Source organism: Alligator sinensis, unplaced genomic scaffold (assembly GCF_000455745.1).
Source record: "Alligator sinensis unplaced genomic scaffold, ASM45574v1 scaffold196_3, whole genome shotgun sequence".
Taxonomy (NCBI): Eukaryota; Metazoa; Chordata; order Crocodylia; family Alligatoridae; genus Alligator; species Alligator sinensis.
This window is the reverse complement of record NW_005842264.1, coordinates 1,018,378-1,028,690: the sequence shown is the minus strand read 5'-3', so window position 1 is coordinate 1,028,690 and position 10,313 is coordinate 1,018,378. Positions and strand designations below refer to the sequence as shown.

The window sequence follows — 10,313 nt, the reverse complement described above, 5'->3', positions numbered from 1 at the left end:
AAGGGATGACGAGGGCGAATGGTCACAAACTACTTCAAGATTGTTTCAGGCTGGACATAAGGAAGAACTTCTTTACTGTCCGAGTCCCCAAGGTCTGGAACAGCCTGCCACCGGAGGTGGTTCAAGCGCCTTCATTGAACACCTTCAAGATGAAACTGGATGCTTATCTTGCTGGGATCCTATGACCCCAGCTGACTTCCTGCCCTTTAGGCAGGGAGCTGGACTCGATGATCTTCCGAGGTCCCTTCCAGCCCTAATGTCTATGAAATCTATGAAAATCACAATCCCCCAGAATCCCAGCATTTTTTCCAGCCCTGGGCTGGGCAGTCTGCTCCAGAGAGCAGGGCTGGCCCCAGCCCTCTGCTCCCTAGCTGGAGCAGTAAGGCTGGCTGACAAGAGAGTGGGGTAGGGGGACAAGCCTGGCTGGGGATGCAGCCTAGTCTGCGGGGACGGGGGGGCAACACCGACCCCGGCAAACCCCAGCTGGGGTCTGGGGCCAGGGAGGGGTGTTAAACACCCCCTCCCCTGCTCAAACTTACTGCTGGCTGTGACTGTGGACCACAAATCCCAGAGGCACCTGGAAACAGGAAGAAAAAGTGATAAGCAATCCTGCAGAGTCCTCCTGCTGTAATTCTGGACTGCAAATCCCAGAGACCTCAGAGGCAGCAGGAAGAGGAAACTAACACACAGCCCATGCTGGCTACATGCCAGAGAACCATGCTGTAGTGCCCCCTGGCATCTGGCCTGAACCACTCCAGGCATGTGGCTACATTTCCTGAACCAAAGGTAAATGTCTTATCACCAGGGATCTCGGTTTTTGCCGATAAAATAAATCACGAATTATCTGATGAAAGCCTCAAAATTCATTATTAAAGCCCTCCTGAAGCACCCCCAACCCTGCTGGTGCCCCTCACACCCCCCTTTCCTTCCCCAATACTGCTGGTACCCATCACTGCCCCCACAACAGCCCCCCTGCCCTACTCATGCCTCTTGCCCCCCACCCACAGCCCCTGACCCCCAGGGCTGCCAGAGGGGGCCCCCAGCTGCAGCTCCCTGCCTCCAACAGCAGGCAGTTACAGCAGAAGCAGCATGGAGCCACCTCCCCCACTACTGACACCTGCTCAGGCAGGACCAGGGCTTCCGGCTCCCCACCAGCCCTGCCAGTGCCCCCAGCCATGACCTGCAACCCCCCAGCCCTGCCAGAGGGGCCCCACTTACCTCATAGGCTCCAAGAGAAGAGTGAGGCTGAGCTGAGCCAAGCGGAGCTGTGTCTGAGTGAGAGCCTCAGGACCTGCCATCCCCCTCCGGGGTTTCCTGCCATTTGCAAACAGCTTTTTCAGGATGAAACTCTAGCAGCCTGTAGGGCTGTTTGCAAAAGCTGGGAATCCACAGGTTTCTCTGCTAAAAGGAGAAATCCGCGTTTTCTCTGACAAAAAGGGGAAACCAGTGGTTTTCTCCGTTTTTCCATGGGAAACAGAAAATTGGGATCCCTGTTGATCACTTCTGTTTCAATCTAATCTGTGCAATTTAAACTGACCTACAAAGACTGAATTGATTCAGCTTCAGGCTTTTTGACTGTCTGCACTTAGCCCAAAGCTGCAGCAAATGGAATTTAGTCAGCTTGGCCAATGATGCTCTGGAAGGAATAGCAGTTTCTCGGTTATATTTGGCGTGATAAAAAAAGAAGTAAAACAAACAAAAGCTTACTTTTGTCTCTAACCTTGGCAGATACAGTGTATTCCATTTTGCACAGAGGGTAAGTACATAATACCCTTAACTGCAAAACACAATGCTAGTTCCAATGTATTGCCCAATGCTTAGACTGTAATAAACTGGGCATCTGCATATCAGTGTATGAATCTTTCACCTCCACTATCTACTTTATGACTTAATTGTACTCTAGTTAACTTCAGAGTACTTAAGTGTAACTGTCCACTTTGTAGCTACCTGTACTCCATTTATCTGCTCCAGAAACAGCGAAGGGGAAGCAGCTGTCAGTGGATTGCTGTTAGAAGCTTTGAAAATGATGGGAGCTAGTCATTTTCACAGCTGCTATTTCCCCTGCTCAGCAGATGTGGGGGCCTAAGAACATGTCAATGTTCAGACTAGCACTAGGTTTCCTCATTAGTAAAGTAGTCACTAACGGTAACTCTGCAGCTTGTTACAATGAGAACTCAGATCAAGTATGTCTCTACACATAACATCTGAGTTCTTTAAACGATAGGGCAGAAAATCACATCTTCATCTGAACAACAGTGGACACAGGCTGTTAGAAGACTGTCAGAAGACTAGATTGTCAGTCAAACAACTGTGGGTCCTAATCCAGTCCCGAAGCATCAGTGTAACTGGATTCTCAAAAGAGAATGACTCCGTGTCAGCTGTGGCACAAATGTTTTGTCCTTATATACCTCCCTAAAGTCTTCCATGCCCAAAGACTGAAAAGAAAGACTCACTCAACTCCCAATCATATACTGGGTAATACGACACATTGATAAATTAATAACCGATTGCAGGGAAGAGGTTACAGTCACCCAGGTTAAAATTTAAGGGTAACAGTAACCCAAGTTCACACTTATTAATTTCCCCATCCCAGTTACTATCAACTTGAATCAATATTTTTGGTTTTGGCTTCTAAGCTTTTCAAGTGGCTCACTCAACATGCGTCTGTGTAAAACTCCTACTCCCCATCAAGCCAAATTTATTATAAACAGTTCAAGTCATCAACCTAAATCTATATTCAAAAAAATCTGATAATTACCATATTGTACCGTACATTGTATCATCTTACCACTACCCTCTACCTTCTCTGCTCTCCTACATTTCTAAAGCCATCAAAATAAAGGAAAAAAATGCTGCTGGGTATTAGATTTTCTGCAACTGACTGACATGTTATAGTCTAAGGCAGCAATCTTCTCTGTGTGGCATTTCGATCTACGTTGAGCTAAAATTGATTAGCACTGTTAGAAGAGTATGTTGCAGACTGGTAGGCTAATCAAGGTAAACCTAACCATAAACTCTCCTAAAATAGAAAATAGTTATTCCTTCTATTAGTTCCCATTTCAACACATAAATAAGCCAATCACTGGCATGTCCAGCAAACTCTTTGCCAAGGCAGTTTTATTCTCTGTTCAGGTCCTGTGGAAACTTCAGTTCAAATTCTTGCCTCCAAATCTAGGTTAAACTCTATGCCTGCTGGTACTTACGTCAACAGTTACTAGAGAAGGGGCCAAAAAAATATCTTGTGGGATAGTAATGACCTTTGAGGAAGTGTTTTAGTCTTTGTCTTTTAGGTACAGATCTGTAAATCTCTGGTTTCTCTCTGACTAAAATGTGTGCATTTAAAAAGTTATTTTGCACAACCTCCAAGTTCTTAGCTTTAAATGTCAGAGGTACCAAAAGGCTTGAACTATAAACCAGAATACCCACCAAGATGGAGCTTTGGAAGAGTATGTGTTAGGTACTAGGAAAGATTTTGAGGGGAGTGTGACCTAACACACGAACTTAGGCCTTAAAATATCTGGGCAGCTGGATCCAAGAGGTTCCAAAATGAAAAGTTTGTACTCCAGGACTGAACAAAGGCCTATGGACAGAGACAGAACATGTAGCCTGCCTAGACTTCAGCAAACTCAGAAGTACATGGGTCCAGTGCGTGAGGCCAATGGCAAAGGTCCAACAGGAGGAGTTTGATCAGGTTGGTGACAGCTTCCATTTATTTTCTAAGTAAAGCATAAGTGCATGTGTGCACACTCATGCATTCATCCTCCAGCACTCGCACGTGCCTTTTTTTTTCTTCTGTTTTTTAAAGGAAAAATGGGAAGAAAATGCCAGCAGCTCACTCCACATTAGCAATTTTAACCTAGAAAACCCCATGGTTTTCTGCAGACCACAGTAACATTTTTGGCAAAGAATATTATACTTCTAAGGTATTGAAAATAGCCTGAAATTATTTTAAAATGTTATGAAAAATGCATTGGCAGTGTTCTTAAACATTTTAATAAAGCTTCTATTTAAATTGTTTTATTCCAAAAGCAATCTGAGATAGAATACTCAGAAGGGAAGCTTCATCTCCCCACATATTTTCTAGAAAAAAAGCAAATATAAAAAAATATGCTGCTTTTTTTTAAATGACTGTAGATATTGATCATCATAAAAATATCACCTTCTCTGTCACTGGCTCTCAAGACTATACAGTAACTTAGACATGGCATTATTAGATAATAAGTAATACAGGAGTGTCCGGAGGACCTAATCAAGTTCAGGGTTTGGTGCTATACAAACAAAAGCACTAGGATTCTGGTGCTCAATTCATCACTAAGATCTTTCTATAGCTACAGAAGCAGCAAATTCACAGATCAAGAACAAAATTTAAGCTAAGGTAAAGGAGCAAATGTTTACCGCCATTCAGTAAATACGTCAAATATTTCTCTGATCAACACAGACAAATAAAATAGATGACCAAACCACAATTACTTAATTCTAAGATGAGGCTTTCCTCCCACTTAACATGGGAGGAAAACTCCCCTCATTTTGGAATTGAGAACAAGAGTGGTGGTAGATAAGTGGCTGCTGCCGTTCAGGATCCAGCCCCTACCCAGAGAACAGCCATAGCTGCAGCTGTTGCCTGCCCTTCTCCTCCCCCACACCACACTTCCCCTGCCTCCCGCCATCTCCCCCAGCAGCCTCTTCCTCCCTATCTGCTCCCCCACCTGCCCCTTTCCTTCCTGCCTTACCTTTGTTTCTTGCTGACATGCTCCATCCATGCTGCAGCTTGGGACACTGAGCCTGGATCCAGCCCAGCCAGTAGCAGTGCACAGCCTGCATGGCTGCTACAAGGGCTGGGGCCATGCTCAGTGCCCTAGGCTAGAACAGGGATGAAGCCTGCTGCAGAGAGCAGGGGTAAGGTTGGGGAAGAGAAAGCAGAGGCTAGGTGTGGGGGAGCAGAAGCTACAAAGACTGATAGGAGGGACAGCAGAGGGGAAAGGGGGACCCAAGGTTCTGGGGATGCAGGAAGAGGGCAGAGGTGGCAGGGGGCCAGGCACAAGTATAGGGTAACTGCTTGACCTCCCCACAGTACCTGCTGCCCCCACTGCCTGCCCTCCTGGGGATGAATTCTAGAGGCTCTCCAATAACTAGATTCTATACATGGAAAATTGTTATAAATTTCCATGTACAGAATTTAATCCTGGGGGGTCATGTTATATTCAGGGTCATCTTAAATTTGAGTAAATACAGTAACTTGTCAGGAAATGCATTCTGAGCAGTGAGGAAAGTAAGCTTGTCTGGCTTTCTGTCCCTAATCCTGTATCGCATTTCCCAAACTGTGAGGTTCATGTGGACATCACAGCAGCAATTGGCAGCACCCCACTACATCAGCCCTCCAAGTGCTGGCAGCAAGGTGAACTGGTAAGGCTAGCTAAAGTGTATGCATGTCAGTGGAAGGGAAGGGGAGCACAAAAATGTCTACTTTTACTGCAGTGGAGCATAAACTCAAAGTTTGAAAACACTGCCGTATTGTATCATCCGCATTATATTAGCAGAGCTCTGCTAATTTCCAAGGTGGAAAGCTGCTCAGCAAAAGGAATTTGTTTCCTGATGTAATAGAAGCTAGATACCTACCAACAGCATTATCACGATGGAAAAGTTGGACATGACAGACAACCAAAATATAGACCTGAACAGATTTCTTAAAAGCTTCTTCCCTACAGGAAGGGAGGCTATGTTTTAGTGTGGTTTTACAGGGTCACCACCAACATGCATAAATTAAAAGAAATTAAATTAATTTTTAAAATGTGTTAAAAACACTTGTTTAATGGCAAATATGATGATAGCAACTTAAACAGAAAGTGAGAAAAATATTAAATGCATTAGAGTGCTACTAAAAATAACTAGAAAAGTACATTGCATGTTCACCAGATTTTTGTTTCTCTTCTTTGCTAGAAATTTTTTCCCTAACTTGGACAGAACCTCAAATATTGTAAGCTTTACTTTTAAATTCTTATCAGTTAATGGCACAATCTGTTTATGTGACCTTGTTAGCAATCTGTTTTACCAGACAGGCCCCCATTCTGCAAAGACTTCAAGTTAAGCATGAGAACAGTTTCACTAAATATCCATACAAGATTCATAGCCTGAATTTCCTTGGTTATTAACATAAAAAAATTAGTAAGTGAATCAGTTGTCGGTACACCATCAGTTTATCATGTACTAAATTACAATCTTAAAATACGCAGCAGGTATAACTCTCACATGCAAGAGCTGAACATATTACAACTAAGGCTATGATTCTGTCTCAGTATTTTTTAGTTTAATTACCTAGCTGGGGTCATATGAATTACCTAGCTGGGGTCATATGAGCCCAGTATTCACTCCTGCCCAAGGCAGGGGGTTGGACTTGATGATCTACTTAGGTCCCTTCCGACCCTACAAATATGACACTATGAAACTAGTAAATGTTGGGGCACAGAGCAATAAAAAAAATAAATAAATGAAGATTGGTAGAAACAGCTGAACAATTTGTTTCTGGATATACTTCCTTTCTATGAGCACTGTTTTACGGGAGCTTGTGGGTAGACAGCTGATGTCTCATTCTCTCCTACAGGCCAACATCTCAAACTGAAACATACCTCCCACAATTCTACACATTTCAGCTTCTGATCATAAGACTCTCATAACAATTATGTTGTTTCTTTGAATTCACCATTTCTAAAATGGCTGTGACAAAATCGTAGCCTTAATCACATCAGGATATAGCACGCTTTTCCTGCAACAACCCTAAACAGGCCCATGCAGCAATCTGTACACATGCTATCAGTTACAAGACTGGAGCCCACAGGTGCAGAAGCATTTTCATGCTAAACCTCCCATTTTAGACACATGACATAGAAGTGGAAGTATCAAAATACTGAGGTTTGGACTGTTCAAATGTGATTTTTTTTAAAGACTAAACACAGTTCATTTGTCTTGGGAATACAGTGTTAGAAAAAGACACCTTTCTCTCATTATAGATACTAGGGTGTAACCTTACATGGAGGAGCACAAGTGCTAGAAAGGCAGAATCTGGCATGGAAACAACCCTCATTAAGAAGTACCATAGAACTTACCAATGCAAATTTTTTTTTTGAGCTGCATGACAGTTGCAAGAAAAAGCAGTCCAACTTTGCACATGCAAAATAAAACTGGTCTAACAAAGACGTTGTAGCAATGTCTAGAGCAAAGGTAGACTGGACTCACTAACATGCATGGGTAATTTAGCCACATTACAAAAAAAAAAGTCTGAGATAGGGCATCTGATAGCTGACTTGCTCCATATTATGGACATTTTTCCCTCTAGGCCATGGCTGTTTAACTGGCAGCCCATGAGGGGTTAGCATCCAGCCTAGGGGTTGCTGTCCATCCACCATTCTTCCCAATGTCCCTGCTGTGGTCTTTGAGCTCCCCTTCCCTCTTCCATCTCCACATCCTGCCCTCACCCTTGGGGACTGGGCAACATGGCTTGCAGCAGTCTGGGAAACCCACAGCCTGCACAGGAGTGCAGGAGCTGCACCACCTACGTAGCAGGATGCAGCCCCCAGCCACTCAGAAGTTGGACACAGCCCTGCTGTAAGCAATTCCACCAAGGAATCAAACTGATACATATATATATATATATATTAAGGTTACACAGTTAAGCAATCAAAATTTAAAGAAATTAAGCAAAAGACTGTACATGAGACCTGAACTCGGCTCTACATATGGTATTATAACAAAGTTTTTATGCACATACTGCAACCTCCCTGATGTGCAATCCAGAGCATAAGGCAGGTAACTACAATGCTAATTTAGGTAGAAAGTTAGCAAACATTTGCTGGAATATGTATGACACATTTCTTTGTTGTTCCAGTAGGCAGTAAGGATCTGTTGTGTTGCGAAAAATATTTTGCAATGTAATTTACAAAAAACATACTTTAAATGACTCAAACAGCAATACACAATGCAAGAAGCCAGAAATTATGTAGAAAGATTATGCAATACTAATAGGTGATAAGAAAAACTGCTATTCTACATTGTAATGTACTATTTAAGCTTGCGTGTACAGCCTCATGCTTTCCAATTGCTTAATGTCTGAATACTTAACTATGTAGCATTAACTGTATCCCAAACATGGGAGGGGGGACTGTTTTGATTTTTTTGGTATTAATTGGCTGAGTTTTTGATTGACTGAGTTCTAAAGTCTGCTCAAAATGTCAGCATTTGAAATCTAGCAAACGAGGAACAATTATGTCAGATTCCAAGTGATTCATAAGTCTGAAGGGGTATAATAAAAAAAAGTTAAGAGAAGCGGTCATGCAGAGTACTGGCAAAGGAAAAGTACTGAAGGAATTTGGGGGAGGGGGCTAGGAAATCATTCTTCAACTCACCAGTCCATTGTTTGGCTGAGGTGAAAAAGGCAAACATTACTGAGATGCAGTGTGGAATTAGGCCACAAATCAAGGCCCAATCCTGCAAAAACGTGAATAACTGTAGACCCATCTGACTATTTATGTGGGAAAATTATTCACAAGTGTTCACACAAGATTTGAGCTCAGACAGCACGCTTATAGGACAAAGCACTGCTCAGAGTTCAACAAGACCTTCCCATTTGTTTAAGTGTGGTCATTTCAGCTTACAAAAGTGACCCTCCCAAGTCTCATGATATAACAGTCCTCTCATGATACAACAGCTCCTCTCAGTTTTTTTTATTTATTATGAATTTGCAAGTGTCTCAGAACACACTCCATGTTTCAGATGCTAGCCTTTCCAGCTGACCTGAAGACTATAAAACCCTTCAGTGCAGCTGTCTGCACTACACCAGGAAAACTTGGGGAACTATTTAGATAACATCAAAAATAATATCAGGTATCATCCAGCCAAACTTGAAGGGACTTGGAACCATAGTCACAACCTAGCTCACCAGTTCACTATGTTTAAGCGTATTGAACCTTCAGAATGGACTTCTGAAATATTTTCTTAAAGGATTCTGGTCACTGAAACCCCTGTGAAATTAAAGTTAAAGGAAAAAAATATGACTGAACAATACAGAATGGGTGGAGGTACAAAAGGCAAGTATTTTTAGACAAATTAAAAGATATTTAAAATGTCCGAGAAAAGAGTACTGTGTAACCAGAAAAATTCTAGATTATAAAAATTATAAGTATAGTATAACTGGAAAAACTGGAAGGGAAATACAACTGGGTTGACCTCAGTGAAGTGAAAACCGAAAAGTCCTAAATCTCAGAGACTTTGATAAAAGTGGAGCTTGATAAACTGCTCTCACTGAGGAGGACAGAGAATGGGAGAGGTAAAAACCTGAAAGAAAACCAGCATGAGTAATGCAAAAGACACCAGGGGAAGATAATTTCATTCATAGTAGCAAACATGTGGCATAATATTGTTGTTCCCAAATAGTAGGAGTTTCAGACAAGTCAGCTACTTTAACAAGAAAGCTGCCATATGCTGACATCCTGGACAGTGATTAACTTTATTAAAATAAGCTTCTTTAGAGCAGACCTTTGTAGGCTGGAAAGTATTGTGGGTTTAGTGCTCTGTTTGCATTTTGTTAAAGTACAAACATTTGTTTATTTTGTTGTGTCCTTTCATAAGAAAAAGTTTTATTCAGTGGGAGCAGATCCAAGCTCTTTAGGAAATCTATATTAGTATTTTAAAGTGATTGGATTAGCCAGATAATATCTGTGCAATTACTCTTTCTTGCAACACAATCAAAATGAGCATGCACTGCTTACAGAAAAGACAAAAGCCTTTTGAAACACAGAGGCACGTGTCAATTTGTCTTTACTGGTGGGACCCCAGTACGCTGGCTAGGGACAGAAGGCCGGGTGGTTTGCTTTAATAGAAAAAAAAAATTAAATTAAAAAAATTAAGTGTTTGTTTGCTTGGGGGGGCGGGGGGAGGGATGGGGGGGAGCAGGTTGAATCCTAATAAAATGTAACCAGCGAACTCCCTGAAACCTTTACAGGTCTGGCCTTGGACTGGTAAGAGGAAACCCAAAAGTGAAACCTTAGGGGGATTATACTCAGTGAACCCGATCAGCAGAGGGTCCCCACCCAAGCTAAGCCAACCAAACAGGGTGCTGGGAAGACCAGGCATGGATCCAATTCTACCATTGCCCCTCAAAGTGGTGCTGCCTGCCCGGAGCGCTGTCCTGGCCCAGCCTCCTCCCAGCAGGAGCATGAGGCCACCTAAGGCGCAACTGTAAGGGGTGCAGCGAGGCTGCCGTCCCTGCCGGAGAAACCCCGGTGTGAGGGGAGACTTGCACTTGCCAGCCGGGGGCCGCCCTT

At 42.9% G+C, this 10,313-nt stretch overlaps 1 protein-coding gene across 4 annotated transcripts in view; it reads right to left on the bottom strand.

Annotated features, from left to right (window-relative positions):
- Positions 1–9,854, bottom strand: part of SLC25A13 (solute carrier family 25 member 13) — a 143,358-nt gene extending 133,504 nt beyond the window's left edge. The window contains exon 1 of one of the 4 annotated variants that reach the window (XM_025209014.1): positions 9,759–9,854. The gene's annotated coding sequence lies outside the window, so the exon portion shown is untranslated. Of the gene's footprint in view, positions 1–8,929; positions 8,954–9,758 lie in introns of those variants that run through there. The other 3 variants (XM_025209018.1, XM_025209016.1, XM_025209015.1) reach the window with 3 other exon arrangements.
- Between the last annotated feature and the right edge of the window lie 459 nt (positions 9,855–10,313).